This window comes from Scyliorhinus torazame, chromosome 19 (assembly GCF_047496885.1).
Source record: "Scyliorhinus torazame isolate Kashiwa2021f chromosome 19, sScyTor2.1, whole genome shotgun sequence".
In the NCBI taxonomy this organism is placed as follows: Eukaryota; Metazoa; Chordata; class Chondrichthyes; order Carcharhiniformes; family Scyliorhinidae; genus Scyliorhinus; species Scyliorhinus torazame.
Genome location: NC_092725.1, coordinates 18,289,180 through 18,309,694, shown reverse-complemented (window position 1 = coordinate 18,309,694; position 20,515 = coordinate 18,289,180). Strand labels below are relative to the sequence as shown.

At 57.0% G+C, this 20,515-nt stretch overlaps 1 protein-coding gene across 1 annotated transcript in view; it reads left to right on the top strand.

The window, feature by feature from the left end:
• The window catches only part of LOC140396034 (matrix metalloproteinase-17-like), a 267,207-nt gene that overhangs the window by 41,844 nt on the left and 204,848 nt on the right, over positions 1-20,515 (top strand). The window lies entirely within an intron of this gene.

Genomic DNA, 20,515 nt, shown 5'->3' with positions numbered 1-20,515 from the left:
GAGGGATCTGGGTGTTGCTGTAGTACAGAGGGGCCTGGGTGTTGCTGTGGTACAGAGGGATCTGGGTGTTGCTGCGGTACAGAGGGATCTGGGCGTTGCTGCGGTACAGAGGGATCTGGGTGTTGCTGTGGTACAGAGGGATCTGGGTGTTGCTGTGATTCAGAGGGGTCTGGGTGTTGCTGTGGTACAGAGAGATCTGGGTGTTGCTGTGGTACAGAGGGATTAGGGTGTTGCTGCGGTACAGAGGGATCTGGGTGTTGCTGTGGTACAGAGGGATCTGGGTGTTGCTGTGATACAGAGGGATCTGGATGTTGCTGCGGTACAGAGGGATCTGGGTGTTGCTGCGGTACAGAGGGATCTGGATGTCGCTGCGGTACAGAGGGATCTGGGTGTTGCTGTGGTACAGAGGGATCTGGGTGTTGCTGTGGTACAGAGGGATCTGAGTGTCGCTGCGGTACAGAGGGATCTGGGTGTTGCTGCGGTACAGTGGAATCTGGGTGTTGCTGTGGTACAGAGGGATCTGGGTGTTGCTGTGGTACAGAGGGATCTGAGTGTCGCTGCGGTACAGAGGGATCTGGGTGTTGCTGCGGTACAGAGGAATCTGGGTGTTGCTGCGGTACAGAGAGATCTGGGTGTTGCTGTGGTGCAGAGGCATCTGGGTGTTGCTGCGGTACGGAGGGTTCTGGGTGTTGCTGTGGTACAGAGGGATCTGGGTGTTGCTGCGGTACAGAGGGATCTGGGTGTTGCTGCGGTACAGAGGGATCTGGGTGTTGCTGTGGTACAGAGGGATCTGGGTGTGGCTGTGGTACGGAGGGATCTGGGTGTCGCTGCGGTACAGAGGGATCTGGGTGATGCTGTGGTGCAGGGGGATCTGGGTGTTGCTGCGGTACAGAGGGATCTGGGTGTTGCTGTGGTACAGAGGGATCTGGGTGTTGCTGTGGTACAGAGGGATCACGGTGTCGCTGTCGTACAGCGGGATCTGGGTGTTGCTGTGGTACAGAGGGATCTGGGTGTTGCTGCAGTACAGAGGGATTAGGGTGTTTTTGCGGTACAGAGGGATCTGGGTGTTGCTGTGCTACAGAGGGATCTGGGTGTTGCTGTGGTAAAGAGGGATCTGGGTGTCGCTGCGGTACAGAGGGATCTGGGTGTTGCTGTGGTACAGAGGGATCTGGGTGTCGTTGTGGTACAGAGGGATCTGGGTGTTGCTGTGGTACAGAGGGATCTGGGTGTTCCTGTAGTACAGAGGGAGCTGGGTGTTGCTGTGGTACAGAGGGATCTGGGTGTTGCTGTGGTACAGAGGGATCTGGGTGTTGCTGTGGTACAGAAGGATCTGGGTGTCGCTGCGGTACAGAGGGATCTGGGTGTCCCTGTGGTACAGAGGGATCTGGGTGTTGCTGCGGTACAGAGGGATCTGGGTGTTGCTGTGGTACAGAGGGATCTGGGTGTTGCTGCGGTACAGAGGGATCTGGGTGTTGCTGCAGTACAGAGGGATTAGGGTGTCGCTGCTGTACAGAGGGATCTGGGTGTCGCTGTGGTACAGATGGATCTGGGTGTTGCTGCTGTACAGAGGGAACTGGGTGTCACTGTGGTACAGAGGGATCTGGGTGTTGCTGCGGTACAGAGGGATCTGGGTGTTGCTGTGGTACAGAGGGATCTGGGTGTTGCTGTGGTACAGAGGGATCTGGGTGTTGCTGCGGTACAGAGGGATCTGGGTGTTGCTGCGGTACAGAGGGATCTGGGTGTCGCTGTGGTACAGAGGGATCTGGGTGTTGCTGTCGTACAGAGGGATCTGGGTGTTGCTGCGGTACAGAGGGATCTGGGTGTTGCTGCGGTACAGAGGGATCTGGGTGTCGCTGCGGTACAGAGGGATCTGGGTGTTGCTGTGGTACAGAGGGATCTGTGTGTTGCTGTGGTACAGAGGGATCTGGGTGTCGATATGGTACAGAGGGATCTGGGTGTTGTTGTGGTACAGAGGGATCTGGGTGTTGCTGCGGTACAGAGGGATCTGGGTGTTGCTGCGGTACAGAGGGATCTGGGAGTTGCTGCGTTGCAAAGGGATCTGGATGATGCTGCGCTACAGAGGGATCTGGGTGTTGCTGTGGTACAGAGGGATCTGGGTACTGCTGTGGTGCAGAGGGATCTGTGTGTTGCTGCGGTACAGAGGGATCTGGGTGTTGCTGCGGTACAGAGGGATCTGGGTGTTGCTGCGGTACAGAGGGATCTGGGTGTTGCTGTGGTACAGAGGGATCTAGGTGTTGCTGCGGTACAGAGGGACCTGGGTGTTGCTGCGGTACAGAGGGATCTGGGTGTCGCTGTGGTGCAGAGGGATCTGGGTGTCGCTCTGGTACAGAGGGATCTGGGTGTTGCTGTGGTACAGAGTGATCTAGGTGTTGCTGCGGTACAGAGGGACCTGGGTGTTGCTGCGGTACAGAGGGATCTGGGTGTTGCTGCGGTACAGAGGGATCTGTGTGCTGCTGTGGTACAGAGGGATCTGGGTGTTGCTGCGGTACAGAGGGATCTGGGTGTTGCTGCGGTACAGAGGGATCTGGGTGTTGCTGTTGTACAGAGGGGTTTGGGTGTCGCTGCGGTACAGAGGGATCTGGGTGATGCTGTGGTGCAGAGGGATCTGGGTGTTGCTGTGGTACAGAGAGATCTGTGTGTTGCTGCGGTAGAGAGGGATCTGGGTGTTGCTGCGGTACAGAGGGATCTGGGTGTTGCTGCGTTACAGAGACATCTGGGTGTTGCTGCGGTAGAGAGGGATCTGGGTGTTGCTGCGGTACAGAGGGATCTGGGTGTTGCTGTGGTACAGAGGGATCTGGGTGTTGCTGCGGTACAGAGGGATCTGGGTGTTGCTGCGGTACAGAGGGATCTGGGTGTCGCTGCGGTACAGAAGGATCTGGGTGTTGCTGCGGTACAGACGGATCAGGGTGTTGCTGTGGTACAGAGGGATCTGGGTGTTGCTGTGGTACAGAGGGATCTGGGTGTTGCTGTGGTAAAGAGGGATCTGGGTGTCGCTGCGGTGCAGAGGTATCTGGGTGTTGCTGTTGTACAGAGGGATCTGGATGTTGCTGTGGTACAGAGGGATCTGGGTGTTGCTGTGGTACAGAGGAATCTGGGTGTTGCTGTGGTACAGAGGGATCTGGGTGTGGCTGTGGTACAGAGGGATCGGGGTGTCGCTGCGGTACAGAGGGGTCTGGGTGATACTGTGGTGCAGGGGGATCTGGGTGTTGCTGTGGTACAGAGTGATCTAGGTGTTGCTGCGGTACAGAGGGACCTGGGTGTTGCTGCGGTACAGAGGGATCTGGGTGTTGCTGCGGTACAGAGGGATCTGTGTGCTGCTGTGGTACAGAGGGATCTGGGTGTTGCTGCGGTACAGAGGGATCTGGGTGTTGCTGCGGTACAGAGGGATCTGGGTGTTGCTGTGGTACAGAGGGATCTGGGTGTTGCTGTGGTACAGAGGGATCTGGGTGTCGCTCTGGTACAGAGGGACCTGGGTGTTGCTGTGGTACAGAGTGATCTAGGTGTTGCTGCGGTACAGAGGGACCTGGGTGTTGCTGCGCTACAGAGGGATCTGGGTGCTAATGTGGTACAGAGGGATCTTGGTGTCGCTGCGGTACAGAGGGATCTGGGTGTCGCTTCGGTACAGAGGGATCTGGGTGTTGCTGTGGTACAGAGGGATCTGGGTGTTGCTGCGGTACAGAGGGATCTGGGTGTTGCTGCGGTATAGAGGGATCTGGGTGTTGCTGTGACACAGAAGGATCTGGGTGTTGCTGCGGTACAGAGCGATCTGACTGTTGCTGTGGTACAGAGGGATCTGGGTGTTGCTGTGGTACAAAGGGTTCTGGGTGTTCCTGCGGTACAGAGGGATCTGGGTGTTGCTGTGGTACAGAGGGATCTGGGTTTCGCTGCGGTACAGAAGGATCTGGGTGTTGCTGTGGTACAGAGGGATCTGGGTGTTGCTGCGGTACAGAGGGATCTGGGTGTTGCTGTGGTACAGAGGGATCTGGGTGTTGCTGCGGTACAGAGGGATCTGGGTGTTGCTGCAGTACAGAGGGATTAGGGTGTCGCTGCTGTACAGAGGGATCTGGGTGTCGCTGTGGTACAGATGGATCTGGGTGTTGCTGCTGTACAGAGGGAACTGGGTGTCACTGTGGTACAGAGGGATCTGGGTGTTGCTGCGGTACAGAGGGATCTGGGTGTTGCTGTGGTACAGAGGGATCTGGGTGTTGCTGTGGTACAGAGGGATCTGGGTGTTGCTGCGGTACAGAGGGATCTGGGTGTTGCTGCGGTACAGAGGGATCTGGGTGTCGCTGTGGTACAGAGGGATCTGGGTGTTGCTGTCGTACAGAGGGATCTGGGTGTTGCTGCGGTACAGAGGGATCTGGGTGTTGCTGCGGTACAGAGGGATCTGGGTGTCGCTGCGGTACAGAGGGATCTGGGTGTTGCTGTGGTACAGAGGGATCTGGGTGTCGATATGGTACAGAGGGATCTGGGTGTTGTTGTGGTACAGAGGGATCTGGGTGTTGCTGCGGTCCAGAGGGATCTGGGTGTCGCTGCGGTACAGAGGGATCTGGGTGTCGCTGCGGTACAGAGGGATCTGAGTGTCGCTGCGGTACAGAGGGATCTGGGTGTTGCTGTAGTACAGAGGGGCCTGGGTGTTGCTGTGGTACAGAGGGATCTGGGTGTTGCTGCGGTACAGAGGGATCTGGGCGTTGCTGCGGTACAGAGGGATCTGGGTGTTGCTGTGGTACAGAGGGATCTGGGTGTTGCTGTGATTCAGAGGGGTCTGGGTGTTGCTGTGGTACAGAGAGATCTGGGTGTTGCTGTGGTACAGAGGGATTAGGGTGTTGCTGCGGTACAGAGGGATCTGGGTGTTGCTGTGGTACAGAGGGATCTGGGTGTTGCTGTGATACAGAGGGATCTGGATGTTGCTGCGGTACAGAGGGATCTGGGTGTTGCTGCGGTACAGAGGGATCTGGATGTCGCTGCGGTACAGAGGGATCTGGGTGTTGCTGTGGTACAGAGGGATCTGGGTGTTGCTGTGGTACAGAGGGATCTGAGTGTCGCTGCGGTACAGAGGGATCTGGGTGTTGCTGCGGTACAGTGGAATCTGGGTGTTGCTGTGGTACAGAGGGATCTGGGTGTTGCTGTGGTACAGAGGGATCTGAGTGTCGCTGCGGTACAGAGGGATCTGGGTGTTGCTGCGGTACAGAGGAATCTGGGTGTTGCTGCGGTACAGAGAGATCTGGGTGTTGCTGTGGTGCAGAGGCATCTGGGTGTTGCTGCGGTACGGAGGGTTCTGGGTGTTGCTGTGGTACAGAGGGATCTGGGTGTTGCTGCGGTACAGAGGGATCTGGGTGTTGCTGCGGTACAGAGGGATCTGGGTGTTGCTGTGGTACAGAGGGATCTGGGTGTGGCTGTGGTACGGAGGGATCTGGGTGTCGCTGCGGTACAGAGGGATCTGGGTGATGCTGTGGTGCAGGGGGATCTGGGTGTTGCTGCGGTACAGAGGGATCTGGGTGTTGCTGTGGTACAGAGGGATCTGGGTGTTGCTGTGGTACAGAGGGATCACGGTGTCGCTGTCGTACAGCGGGATCTGGGTGTTGCTGTGGTACAGAGGGATCTGGGTGTTGCTGCAGTACAGAGGGATTAGGGTGTTTTTGCGGTACAGAGGGATCTGGGTGTTGCTGTGCTACAGAGGGATCTGGGTGTTGCTGTGGTAAAGAGGGATCTGGGTGTCGCTGCGGTACAGAGGGATCTGGGTGTTGCTGTGGTACAGAGGGATCTGGGTGTCGTTGTGGTACAGAGGGATCTGGGTGTTGCTGTGGTACAGAGGGATCTGGGTGTTCCTGTAGTACAGAGGGAGCTGGGTGTTGCTGTGGTACAGAGGGATCTGGGTGTTGCTGTGGTACAGAGGGATCTGGGTGTTGCTGTGGTACAGAGGGATCTGGGTGTCGCTGCGGTACAGAGGGATCTGGGTGTCCCTGTGGTACAGAGGGATCTGGGTGTTGCTGCGGTACAGAGGGATCTGGGTGTTGCTGTGGTACAGAGGGATCTGGGTGTTGCTGCGGTACAGAGGGATCTGGGTGTTGCTGCAGTACAGAGGGATTAGGGTGTCGCTGCTGTACAGAGGGATCTGGGTGTCGCTGTGGTACAGATGGATCTGGGTGTTGCTGCTGTACAGAGGGAACTGGGTGTCACTGTGGTACAGAGGGATCTGGGTGTTGCTGCGGTACAGAGGGATCTGGGTGTTGCTGTGGTACAGAGGGATCTGGGTGTTGCTGTGGTACAGAGGGATCTGGGTGTTGCTGCGGTACAGAGGGATCTGGGTGTTGCTGCGGTACAGAGGGATCTGGGTGTCGCTGTGGTACAGAGGGATCTGGGTGTTGCTGTCGTACAGAGGGATCTGGGTGTTGCTGCGGTACAGAGGGATCTGGGTGTTGCTGCGGTACAGAGGGATCTGGGTGTCGCTGCGGTACAGAGGGATCTGGGTGTTGCTGTGGTACAGAGGGATCTGTGTGTTGCTGTGGTACAGAGGGATCTGGGTGTCGATATGGTACAGAGGGATCTGGGTGTTGTTGTGGTACAGAGGGATCTGGGTGTTGCTGCGGTACAGAGGGATCTGGGTGTTGCTGCGGTACAGAGGGATCTGGGAGTTGCTGCGTTGCAAAGGGATCTGGATGATGCTGCGCTACAGAGGGATCTGGGTGTTGCTGTGGTACAGAGGGATCTGGGTACTGCTGTGGTGCAGAGGGATCTGTGTGTTGCTGCGGTACAGAGGGATCTGGGTGTTGCTGCGGTACAGAGGGATCTGGGTGTTGCTGCGGTACAGAGGGATCTGGGTGTTGCTGTGGTACAGAGGGATCTAGGTGTTGCTGCGGTACAGAGGGACCTGGGTGTTGCTGCGGTACAGAGGGATCTGGGTGTCGCTGTGGTGCAGAGGGATCTGGGTGTCGCTCTGGTACAGAGGGATCTGGGTGTTGCTGTGGTACAGAGTGATCTAGGTGTTGCTGCGGTACAGAGGGACCTGGGTGTTGCTGCGGTACAGAGGGATCTGGGTGTTGCTGCGGTACAGAGGGATCTGTGTGCTGCTGTGGTACAGAGGGATCTGGGTGTTGCTGCGGTACAGAGGGATCTGGGTGTTGCTGCGGTACAGAGGGATCTGGGCGTTGCTGTGGTACAGAGGGATCTGGGTGTTGCTGTGGTACAGAGGGATCTGGGTGTTGCTGTTGTACAGAGGGGTTTGGGTGTCGCTGCGGTACAGAGGGATCTGGGTGATGCTGTGGTGCAGAGGGATCTGGGTGTTGCTGTGGTACAGAGAGATCTGTGTGTTGCTGTGGTACAGAGGGATCTGGGTGTTGCTGTGGTACAGAGGGATCTGGGTGTTGCTGTGGTACAGAGGGATCTGGGTGTTGCTGTGGTACAGAGGGATCTGGGTGTTGCTGTGGAACAGAGGGATCTGGGTGTCGCTGTGGTACAGAGGTATCTGGGTGTTGCTGCGTTACAGAGACATCTGGGTGTTGCTGCGGTAGAGAGGGATCTGGGTGTTGCTGCGGTACAGAGGGATCTGGGTGTTGCTGTGGTACAGAGGGATCTGGGTGTTGCTGCGGTACAGAGGGATCTGGGTGTTGCTGCGGTACAGAGGGATCTGGGTGTCGCTGCGGTACAGAAGGATCTGGGTGTTGCTGCGGTACAGACGGATCAGGGTGTTGCTGTGGTACAGAGGGATCTGGGTGTTGCTGTGGTACAGAGGGATCTGGGTGTTGCTGTGGTAAAGAGGGATCTGGGTGTCGCTGCGGTGCAGAGGGATCTGGGTGTTGCTGTTGTACAGAGGGATCTGGATGTTGCTGTGGTACAGAGGGATCTGGGTGTTGCTGTGGTACAGAGGAATCTGGGTGTTGCTGTGGTACAGAGGGATCTGGGTGTGGCTGTGGTACAGAGGGATCGGGGTGTCGCTGCGGTACAGAGGGGTCTGGGTGATACTGTGGTGCAGGGGGATCTGGGTGTTGCTGTGGTACAGAGTGATCTAGGTGTTGCTGCGGTACAGAGGGACCTGGGTGTTGCTGCGGTACAGAGGGATCTGGGTGTTGCTGCGGTACAGAGGGATCTGTGTGCTGCTGTGGTACAGAGGGATCTGGGTGTTGCTGCGGTACAGAGGGATCTGGGTGTTGCTGCGGTACAGAGGGATCTGGGTGTTGCTGTGGTACAGAGGGATCTGGGTGTTGCTGTGGTACAGAGGGATCTGGGTGTCGCTCTGGTACAGAGGGACCTGGGTGTTGCTGTGGTACAGAGTGATCTAGGTGTTGCTGCGGTACAGAGGGACCTGGGTGTTGCTGCGCTACAGAGGGATCTGGGTGCTAATGTGGTACAGAGGGATCTTGGTGTCGCTGCGGTACAGAGGGATCTGGGTGTCGCTTCGGTACAGAGGGATCTGGGTGTTGCTGTGGTACAGAGGGATCTGGGTGTTGCTGCGGTACAGAGGGATCTGGGTGTTGCTGCGGTATAGAGGGATCTGGGTGTTGCTGTGACACAGAAGGATCTGGGTGTTGCTGCGGTACAGAGCGATCTGACTGTTGCTGTGGTACAGAGGGATCTGGGTGTTGCTGTGGTACAAAGGGTTCTGGGTGTTCCTGCGGTACAGAGGGATCTGGGTGTTGCTGTGGTACAGAGGGATCTGGGTTTCGCTGCGGTACAGAAGGATCTGGGTGTTGCTGTGGTACAGAGGGATCTGGGTGTTGCTGCGGTACAGAGGGATCTGGGTGTTGCTGCGGTATAGAGGGATCTGGGTGTTTGTGTGGCACAGAGGGATTTGGGTGTTGCTGAGGTACAGAGGGATCTGGGTGTTGCTGCGGTACAGAGGGATCTGGGTGTTGCTGCGGTACAGAGGGATCTGGGTGTTGCTGCGATACAGAGGGATCTGGGTGTTGCTGTGGTACAGAGGGATCTGGGTGTGGCTGTGGTACGGAGGGATCTGGGTGTTGCTGCAGTACAGAGGGATCTGGGTGTTGCTGCGGTACAGAGGGATCTGAGTGTTGCTGTGGTACAGAGGGCTCTGGGTGTTGCTGCGGTACAGAGGGATCTGGGTGTTGCTGTGGTACAGAGGGATCTGGGTGTTGCTGCGGTACAGAGGGACCTGGGTGTTGCTGTGGTACAGACGGATCTGAGTGTTGCTGTAGTACAGAGGGATCTGGGTGTTGCTGTGGTACAGAGGGTTCTGGGTGTTCCTGCGCTACAGAGGGATCTGGGTGTTGCTGTGTTACAGAGGGATCTGGGTGTTGCTGCGGTATAGAGGGATCTGGGTGTTGCTGCGGTACAGAGGGATCTGGGTGTTGCTGCGGTACAGAGGGATCTGGGTGTTGCTGCGGTACAGAGGGATCTGAGTGTTGCTGCGGTACAGAGGGATCTGGGTGTTGCTGCGGTACAGAGGGATCTGGGTGTTGCTGCGGTACAGAGGGATCTGAGTGTTGCTGTGGTACAGAGGGATCTGTGTGTTGCTGCGGTACAGAGGGATCTGGGTGTTGCTGTGGTACAGAGGGATCTGGGTGTTGCTGCGGTACAGAGGGATATGGGTGTTGCTGTGGTACAGAGGGATCTGCGTGTTGCTGTGGTACAGAGGGATTTGGGTGTTGCTGAGGTACAGAGGGATCTGGGTTTTGCTGCGGTACAGAGGGATCTGGGTGTTGCTGCGGTACAGAGGGATCTGGGTGTTGCTGCGGTACAGAGGGATCTGGGTGTTGCTGTGGTACAGAGGGATCTGGGTGTGGCTGTGGTACGGAGGGATCTGGGTGTCGCTGCGGTACAGAGGGATCTGGGTGATGCTGTGGTGCAGGGGGATCTGGGTGTTGCTGCGGTACAGAGGGATCTGGGTGTTGCTGTGGTACAGAGGGATCTGGGTGTTGCTGTGGTACAGAGGTATCACGGTGTCGCTGTCGTACAGAGGGATCTGGGTGTTGCTGTGGTACAGAGGGATCTGGGTGTTGCTGCAGTACAGAGGGATTAGGGTGTTGTTGCGGTACAGAGGGATCTGGGTGTTGCTGTGCTACAGAGGGATCTGGGTGTTGCTGTGGTACAGAGGGATCTGGGTGTCGCTGCGGTACAGAGGGATCTGGGTGTTGCTGTGGTACAGAGGGATCTGGGTGTCGCTGTGGTACAGAGGGATCTGGGTGTTGCTGTGGTACAGAGGGATCTGGGTGTTGCTGTGGTACAGAGGGATCTGGGTGTTCCTGTAGTACAGAGGGAGCTGGGTGTTGCTGTGGTACAGAGGGATCTGGGTGTTGCTGTGGTACAGAGGGATCTGGGTGTTGCTGTGGTGCAGAGGGATCTGGGTGTCGCTGCGGTACAGAGGGATCTGGGTGTTGCTGCGGTACAGAGGGATCTGGGTGTTGCTGTGGTACAGAGGGATCTGGGTGTTGCTGCGGTACAGAGGGATCTGGGTGTTGCTGCAGTACAGAGGGATTAGGGTGTCGCTGCTGTACAGAGGGATCTGGGTGTCGCTGTGGTACAGATGGATCTGGGTGTTGCTGCTGTACAGAGGGAACTGGGTGTCACTGTGGTACAGAGGGATCTGGGTGTTGCTGCGGTACAGAGGGATCTGGGTGTTGCTGTGGTACAGAGGGATCTGGGTGTTGCTGTGGTACAGAGGGATCTGGGTGTTGCTGCGGTACAGAGGGATCTGGGTGTTGCTGCGGTACAGAGGGATCTGGGTGTCGCTGTGGTACAGAGGGATCTGGGTGTTGCTGTGGTACAGAGGGATCTGGGTGTTGCTGCGGTACAGAGGGATCTGGGTGTTGCTGCGGTACAGAGGGATCTGGGTGTCGCTGCGGTACAGAGGGATCTGGGTGTTGCTGTGGTACAGAGGGATCTGTGTGTCGCTGTGGTACAGAGGGATCTGGGTGTCGATATAGTACAGAGGGATATGGGTGTTGTTGTGGTACAGAGGGATCTGGGTGTTGCTGCGGTACAGAGGGATCTGGGTGTCGCTGCGGTACAGAGGGATCTGGGTGTCGCTGCGGTACAGAGGGATCTGAGTGTCGCTGCGGTACAGAGGGATCTGGGTGTTGCTGTAGTACAGAGGGGCCTGGGTGTTGCTGTGGTACAGAGGGATCTGGGTGTTGCTGCGGTACAGAGGGATCTGGGCGTTGCTGCGGTACAGAGGGATCTGGGTGTTGCTGTGGTACAGAGGGATCTGGGTGTTGCTGTGATTCAGAGGGGTCTGGGTGTTGCTGTGGTACAGAGAGATCTGGGTGTTGCTGTGGTACAGAGGGATTAGGGTGTTGCTACGGTACAGAGGGATCTGGGTGTTGCTGTGGTACAGAGGGATCTGGGTGTTGCTGTGATACAGAGGGATCTGGATGTTGCTGCGGTACAGAGGGATCTGGGTGTTGCTGCGGTACAGAGGGATCTGGATGTCGCTGCGGTACAGAGGGATCTGGGTGTTGCTGTGGTACAGAGGGATCTGGGTGTTGCTGTGGTACAGAGGGATCTGAGTGTCGCTGCGGTACAGTGGGATCTGGGTGTTGCTGCGGTACAGAGGAATCTGGGTGTTGCTGTGGTACAGAGGGATCTGGGTGTTGCTGTGGTACAGAGGGATCTGAGTGTCGCTGCGGTACAGAGGGATCTGAGTGTCGCTGCGGTACAGAGGGATCTGGGTGTTGCTGCGGTACAGAGGAATCTGGGTGTTGCTGCGGTACAGAGGGATCTGGGTGTTGCTGTGGTGCAGAGGGATCTGGGTGTTGCTGCGGTACGGAGGGTTCTGGGTGTTGCTGTGGTACAGAGGGATCTGGGTGTTGCTGCGGTACAGAGGGATCTGGGTGTTGCTGCGGTACAGAGGGATCTGGGTGTTGCTGTGGTACAGAGGGATCTGGGTGTGGCTGTGGTACGGAGGGATCTGGGTGTCGCTGCGGTACAGAGGGATCTGGGTGATGCTGTGGTGCAGGGGGATCTGGGTGTTGCTGCGGTACAGAGGGATCTGGGTGTTGCTGTGGTACAGAGGGATCTGGGTGTTGCTGTGGTACAGAGGGATCACGGTGTCGCTGTCGTACAGAGGGATCTGGGTGTTGCTGTGGTACAGAGGGATCTGGGTGTTGCTGCAGTACAGAGGGATTAGGGTGTTGTTGCGGTACAGAGGGATCTGGGTGTTGCTGTGCTACAGAGGGATCTGGGTGTTGCTGTGGTACAGAGGGATCTGGGTGTCGCTGCGGTACAGAGGGATCTGGGTGTTGCTGTGGTACAGAGGGATCTGGGTGTCGCTGTGGTACAGAGGGATCTGGGTGTTGCTGTGGTACAGAGGGATCTGGGTGTTCCTGTAGTACAGAGGAAGCTGGGTGTTGCTGTGGTACAGAGGGATCTGGGTGTTGCTGTGGTACAGAGGGATCTGGGTGTTGCTGTGGTACAGAGGGATCTGGGTGTCGCTGCGGTACAGAGGGATCCGGGTGTCCCTGTGGTACAGAGGGATCTGGGTGTTGCTGCGGTACAGCGGGATCTGGGTGTTGCTGTGGTACAGAGGGATCTGGGTGTTGCTGCGGTACAGAGGGATCTGGGTGTTGCTGCAGTACAGAGGGATTGGGGTGTCGCTGCTGTACAGAGGGATCTGGGTGTCGCTGTGGTACAGATGGATCTGGGTGTTGCTGCTGTACAGAGGGAACTGGGTGTCACTGTGGTACAGAGGGATCTGGGTGTTGCTGCGGTACAGAGGTATCTGGGTGTTGCTGTGGTACAGAGGGATCTGGGTGTTGCTGTGGTACAGAGGGATCTGGGTGTTGCTGCGGTACAGAGGGATCTGGGTGTTGCTGCGGTACAGAGGTATCTGGGTGTCGCTGTGGTACAGAGGGATCTGGGTGTTGCTGTGGTACAGAGGGATCTGGGTGTTGCTGCGGTACAGAGGGATCTGGGTGTTGCTGCGGTACAGAGGGATCTGGGTGTCGCGGCGGTACAGAGGGATCTGGGTGTTGCTGTGGTACAGAGGGATCTGTGTGTTGCTGTGGTACAGAGGGATCTGGGTGTCGATATGGTACAGAGGGATCTGGGTGTTGTTGTGGTACAGAGGGATCTGGGTGTTGCTGCGGTACAGAGGGATCTGGGTGTCGCTGCGGTACAGAGGGATCTGGGTGTTGCTGCGGTACAGAGGGATCTGAGTGTCGCTGCGGTACAGAGGGATCTGGGTGTTGCTGTAGTACAGAGGGGCCTGGGTGTTGCTGTGGTACAGAGGGATCTGGGTGTTGCTGCGGTACAGAGGGATCTGGGCGTTGCTGTGGTACAGAGGGATCTGGGTGTTGCTGTGGTACAGAGGGATCTGGGTGTTGCTGTGATTCAGAGGGGTCTGGGTGTTGCTGTGGTACAGAGAGATCTGGGTGTTGCTGTGGTACAGAGGGATTAGGGTGTTGCTGCGGTACAGAGGGATCTGGGTGTTGCTGTGGTACAGAGGGATCTGGGTGTTGCTGTGGTACAGAGGGATCTGGGTGTTGCTGTGATACAGAGGGATCTGGATGTTGCTGCGGTACAGAGGGATCTGGGTGTTGCTGCGGTACAGAGGGATCTGGATGTCGCTGCGGTACAGAGTGATCTGGGTGTTGCTGTGGTACAGAGGGATCAGGGTGTTGCTGTGGTACAGAGAGATCTGGGTGTTGCTGTGGTACAGAGGGATTAGGGTGTTGCTGCGGTACAGAGGGATCTGGGTGTTGCTGCGGTACAGAGGGATCTGGATGTAGCTGTGGTACAGAGGGATCTGGGTGTTGCTGTGGTACAGAGGGATCTGTGTGTTGCTGCGGTACAGAGGGATCTGGGTGTTGCTGCGGTACAGAGGGATCTGGGTGTTGCTGCGGGACAGAGGGATCTGGGTGTCGCTGTGGTACAGAGGGATCTGTGTGTTGCTGTGGTACAGAGGGATCTGGGTGTTGCTGCAGTACAGAGGGATCTGGGTGTTGCTGTTGTACAGAGGGGTCTGGGTGTCGCTGCGGTACAGAGGGATCTGGGTGATGCTGTGGTGCAGAGGGATCTGGGTGTTGCTGTGGTACAGAGGGATCTGGGTGTTGCTGCGGTACAGAGGGATCTGGGTGTTGCTGTGGTACAGATTGGTCTGGGTGTTGCTGTGGTACAGAGGGATCTGGGTGTCGCTGTGGTACAGAGGGATCTGGGTGGTGTTGTGGTATAGAGGGATCTGGGTGTCGCTGCGGTACAGAGGGATCTGAGTGTCGCTGCGGTACAGAGGGATCTGGGTGTTGCTGTGGTACAGAGGGGCCTGGGTGTTGCTGTGGTACAGAGGCATCTGGGTGTTGCTGTGATACAGAGGGGTCTGGGTGTTGCTGTGGTACAGAGGGATCTGGGTTTCGCTGTGGTACAGAGGGATCTGGGTGTTGTTGTGGTATAGAGGGATCTGGGTGTCGCTACGGTAGAGAGGGATCTGAGTGTCGCTGCGGTACAGAGGGATCTGGGTGTTGCTGTGGTACAGAGGGGCATGGGTGTTGCTGTGGTACAGAGGGATCTGGGTGTTGCTGCGGTACAGAGGGATCTGGGTGTTGCTGTGGTACAGAGGGATCTGGGTGTTGCTGTGATACAGAGGGATCTGGATGTTGCTGCGGTACAGAGGGATCTGGGTGTCGCTGCGGTTCAGAGGGATCTGGGTGTCGCTGCGGTACAGAGGGATCTGGGTGTTGCTGTGGTACAGAGGGATCTGGGTGTCGCTGCGGTACAGAGGGATCTGAGTGTCGCTGCGGTACAGAGGGATCTGGGTGTTGCTGTGGTACAGAGGGGCCTGGGTGTTGCTGTGGTACAGAGGCATCTGGGTGTTGCTGTGATACAGAGGGGTCTGGGTGTTGCTGTGGTACAGAGGGATCTGGGTTTCGCTGTGGTACAGAGGGATCTGGGTGTTGTTGTGGTATAGAGGGATCTGGGTGTCGCTACGGTAGAGTGGGATCAGAGTGTCGCTGCGGTACAGAGGGATCTGGGTGTTGCTGTGGTACAGAGGGGCATGGGTGTTGCTGCGGTACAGAGGGATCTGGGTGTTGCTGCGGTTCAGAGGGATCTGGGTGTCGCTGCGGTACAGAGGGATCTGGGTGTTGCTGTGGTACAGAGGGATCTGGGTTTTGCTGTGGTACAGAGGGATCTGGGTGTTGCTGTGGTACAGAGGGATCTGGGTGTTTGCTGCGGTACAGAGGGATCTGGGTGTCGCTGTGGTACAAAGGGATCTGGGTGTTGCTGTGGTACAGAAGGATCAGGGTGATGCTGTGGTACAGAGGGATCTGGGTGTTGCTGCGGTACAGAGGGATCTGGGTGTCGCTGTGGTACAGAGGGATCTGGGTGTAGCTGCGGTACAGAGGGATCTGGGTGTTGCTGTGGTACAGAGGGATCTGGGTGTTGCTGCGGTACAGAGGGTTCTGGGTGTTGCTGTGGTACAGAGGGATCTAGGTGTTGCTGCGGTACAGAGGGACCTGGGTGTTGCTGCGGTACAGAGGGATCTTGGTGTCGCTGTGGTGCAGAGGGACCTGGGTGTCGCTCTGGTACAGAGGGATCTGGGTGTTGCTGCGGTACAGAGGGACCTGGGTGTTGCTGCGGTACAGAGGGATCTGGGTGTTGCTGCGGTACAGAGGGATCTGTGTGCTGCTGTGGTACAGAGGGATCTGGGTGTTGCTGCGGTACAGAGGGATCTGGGTGTTGCTGTGGTACAGAGGGATCTGGGTGTCGCTCTGGTACAGAGGGATCTGGATGTTGCTGTGGTACAGAGTGATCTATGTGTTGCTGCGGTACAGAGGGACCTGGGTGTTGCTGCGGTACAGAGGTATCTGGGTGTTGCTGCGGTACAGAGGGATCTGGGTGTTGATGTGGTACAGAGGGATCTGGGTGTCGCTGCGGTACAGAGGGATCTGGGTGTCGCTTCGGTACATAGGGATCTGGGTGTTGCTGTGGTACAGAGAGATCTGGGTGTCGCTGCGGTACAGAGGGATCTGGGTGTTGCAGTGGTACAGGGGATCTGAGTGTTGCTGCGGTACAGAGGGATCTGGGTGTTGCTGCGGTATAGAGGGATCTGGGTGTTGCTGTGGCACAGAGGGATCTGGTTGTTGCTGCGTTACAGAGCGATCTGAGTGTTGCTGTGGTACAGTGGGATCTGGGTGTTGCTGTGGTACAGAGGGTTCTGGGTTTTCCTGCGGTACAGAGGGATCTGGGTGTTGCTGTGGTACAGAGGGATCTGGGTGTCGCTGCGGTACAGAGGGATCTGGGTGTTGCTGTTCTACAGAGGGATCTGGGTGTTGCTGTGGCACAGAGGGATCTGGGTGTTGCTGTGTTACAGAGGGATCTAGGTGTTGCTGCGGTATAGAGGGATCTGGGTGTTGCTGCGGTACAGAGGGATCTGGGAGTTGCTGTGTTACAGAGGGATCTGGGTGTTGCTGTGGTACAGAGGGATCTGGGAGCTGCTGCGGTACAGAGGGATCTGGGTGTTGCTGTGTTACAGAGGGATCTGGGTGTCGCTGCGGTACAGAGGGATCTGAGTGTCGCTGCGGTACAGAGGGATCTGGGTTTTGCTGTGGTACAGAGGGGCCTGGGTGTTGCTGTGGTACAGAGGCATCTGGGTGTTGCTGTGATACAGAGGGGTCTGGGTGTTGCTGTGGTACAGAGGGATCTGGGTTTTGCTGTGGTACAGAGGGATCTGGGTGTTGTTGTGGTATAGAGGGATCTGGGTGTCGCTACGGTAGAGAGGGATCTGAGTGTCGCTGCGGTACAGAGGGATCTGGGAGTTGCTGTGTTACAGAGGGATCTGGGTGTTGCTGTGGTACAGAGGGATCTGGGAGCTGCTGCGGTACAGAGGGATCTGGGTGTTGCTGTGTTACAGAGGGATCTGGGTGTCGCTGCGGTACAGAGGGATCTGAGTGTCGCTGCGGTACAGAGGGATCTGGGTGTTGCTGTGGTACAGAGGGGCCTGGGTGTTGCTGTGGTACAGAGGCATCTGGGTGTTGCTGTGATACAGAGGGGTCTGGGTGTTGCTGTGGTACAGAGGGATCTGGGTTTCGCTGTGGTACAGAGGGATCTGGGTGTTGTTGTGGTATAGAGGGATCTGGGTGTCGCTACGGTAGAGAGGGATCTGAGTGTCGCTGCGGTACAGAGGGATCTGGGTGTTGCTGTGGTACAGAGGGGCCTGGGTGTTGCTGTGGTACAGAGGGATCTGGGTGTTGCTGCGGTACAGAGGGATCTGGGTGTTGCTGAGGTACAGAGGGATCTGGGTGTTGCTGTGATACAGAGGGATCTGGATGTTGCTGCGGTACAGAGGGATCTGGGTGTTGCTTCGGTACAGAGGGATCTGGGTGTCGCTGCGGTACAGAGGGATCTGGGTGTTGCTGTGGTACAGAGGGATCTGGGTTTTGCTGTGGTACAGAGGGATCTGGGTGTTGCTGTGGTACAGAGGGATCTGGGTGTTGCTGCGGTACAGAGGGATCTGGGTGTCGCTGTGGTACAAAGGGATCTGGGTGTTGCTGTGGTACAGAAGGATCAGGGTGATGCTGTGGTACAGAGGGATCTGGGTGTTGCTGCGGTACAGAGGGATCTGGGTGTCACTGTGGTACAGAGGGATCTGGGTGTAGCTGCGGTACAGAGGGATCTGGGTGTTGCTGTGGTACAGAGGGATCTGGGTGTTGCTGCGGTACAGAGGGTTCTGGGTGTTGCTGTGGTACAGAGGGATCTAGGTGTTGCTGCGGTACAGAGGGACCTGGGTGTTGCTGCGGTACAGAGGGATCTGGGTGTCGCTGTGGTGCAGAGGGATCTGGGTGTCGCTCTGGTACAGAGGGATCTGGGTGTTGCTGTGGTACAGAGTGATCTAGATGTTGCTGCGGTACAGAGGGACCTGGGTGTTGCTGCGGTACAGAGGGATCTGGGTGTTGCTGCGGTACAGAGGGATCTGTGTGCTGCTGTGGTAAAGAGGGATCTGGGTGTTGCTGCTGTACAGAGGGATCTGGGTGTTGCTGCGGTACAGAGGGATCTGGGTGTTGCTGTGGTACAGAGGGATCTGGGTGTTGCTGTGGTACAGAGGGATCTGGGTGTCGCTCTGGTACAGAGGGATCTGGATGTTGCTGTGGTACAGAGTGATCTAGGTGTTGCTGCGGTACAGAGGGACCTGGGTGTTGCTGCGGTACAGAGGGATCTGGGTGTTGCTGCGGTACAGAGGGATCTGGGTGTTGATGTGGTACAGAGGGATCTGGGTGTCGCTGCGGTACAGAGGGATCTGGGTGTCGCTTCGGTACATAGGGATCTGGGTGTTGCTGTGGTACAGAGAGATTTGGGTGTCGCTGCGGTACAGAGGGATCTGGGTGTTGCAGTGGTACAGAGGGATCTGGGTGTTGCTGCGGTACAGAGGGATCTGGGTGTTGCTGCGGAAGAGAGGGATCTGGGTGTTGCTGTGGCACAGAGGGATCTGGGTGTTGCTGCGGTACAGAGCGATCTGAGTGTTGCTGTGTTACAGAGGGATCTGGGTGTTGCTGTGGTACAGAGGGTTCTGGGTTTTCCTGCGGTACAGAGGGATCTGGGTGTTGCTGTGGTACAGAGGGATCTGCGTGTCGCTGCGGTACAGAGGGATCTGGTGTTGCTGTTGTACAGAGGGATCTGGGTGTTGCTGCGGTACAGAGGGATCTGGGTGTTGCTGTGTTATAGAGGGATCTGGGTGTTGCTGTGGCACAGAGGGATCTGGGTGTTGCTGTGGTACAGAGGGTTCTGGGTGTTCCTGCGCTACAGAGGGATCTGGGTGTTGCTGTGTTACAGAGGGATCTGGGTGTTGCTGCGGTATAGAGGGATCTGGGTGTTGCTGCGGTACAGAGGGATCTTGGAGTTGCTGTGTTACAGAGGGATCTGGGTGTTGCTGTGGTACAGAGGCATCTGGGAGTTGCTGCGGTACAGAGGGATCTGGGTGTTGCTGCGGTACAGAGGGATCTGGGTGTTGCTGCGGTACAGAGGGATCTGGGTGTTGCTGCGGTACAGAGGGATCTGGGTGTTGCTGTGGTACAGAGGGATCTGGGTGTTGCTGTGATACAGAGGGATCTGGATGTTGCTGCGCTACAGAGGGATCTGGGTGTTGCTTCGGTACAGAGGGATCTGGGTGTCGCTGCGGTACAGAGGGATCTGGGTGTTGCTGTGGTGCAGAGGGATCTGGGTTTTGCTGTGGTACAGAGGGATCTGGGTGTTCCTGCGCTACAGAGGGATCTGGGTGTTGCTTCGGTACAGAGGGATCTGGGTGTTGCTGCGGTACAGAGGGATCTGGGTGTTGCTGTGGTACAGAGGGATCTGGGTTTTGCTGTGGTACAGAGGGATCTGGGTGTTGCTGTGGTACAGAGGGATCTGGGTGTAGCTGCGGTACAGAGGGATCTGGGTGTTGCTGTGGTACAGAGGGATCTGGGTGTTGCTGCGGTACAGAGGGTTCTGGGTGTTGCTGTGGTACAGAGGGATCTAGGTGTTGCTGCGGTACAGAGGGACCTGGGTGTTGCTGCGGTACAGAGGGATATGCGTGTCGCTGATGTGCAGAGGGATCTGAGTGTCGCTCTGGTACAGAGGGATCTGGGTGTTGCTGTGGTACAGAGTGATCTAGGTGTTGCTGCGGTACAGAGGGACCTTGGTGTTGCTGCGGTACAGAGGGATCTGGGTGTTGCTGCGGTACAGAGGGATCTGTGTGCTGCTGTGGTAAAGAGGGATCTGGGTGTTGCTGCTGTACAGAGGGATCTGGGTGTTGCTGCGGTACAGAGGGATCTGGGTGTTGCTGTGGTACAGAGGGATCTGGGTGTTGCTGTGGTACAGAGGGATCTGGGTGTCGCTCTGGTACAGAGGGATCTGCATGGTGCTGTGGTACAGAGTGATCTAGGTGTTGCTGCGGTACAGAGGGACCTGGGTGTTGCTGCGGTACAGAGGGATCTGGGTGTTGCTGCGGTACAGAGGGATCTGGGTGTTGATGTGGTACAGAGGGATCTGGGTGTCGCTGCGGTACAGAGGGATCTGGGTGTCGCTTCGGTACATAGGGATCTGGGTGTTGCTGTGGTACAGAGGGATCTGGGTGTTGCTGCGGTACAGAGGGATCTGGGTGTTGCTGTGATACAGAGGGATCTGGGTGTTGCTGTGGTACAGAGGGATCTGGGTGTTGCTGCGGTACAGAGGGATCTGGGTGTTGCTGTGATACAGAGGGATCTGGGTGTTGCTGTGGTACAGAGGGATCTGGGTGTTGCTGCGGTACAGAGGGATCTGGGTGTTGCTGTGAGACAGAGGGATCTGGGTGTTGCTGTGGTACAGAGGGATCTGGGTGTTGCTGTGATACAGAGGGATCTGGGTGTTGCTGTGGTACAGAGGGATCTGGGTGTTGCTGCGGTACAGAGGGATCTGGGTGTTGCTGTGATACAGAGGGATCTGGGTGTTGCTGCGGTACAGAGGGATCTGGGTGTTGCTGTGAGACAGAGGGATCTGGGTGTTGCTGCGGTACAGAGGAATCTGGGAGTTGCTGTGGTACAGAGCGATCTGAGTGTCGGGATTCAGATTGATACAGAGCTATGTGGAGAGA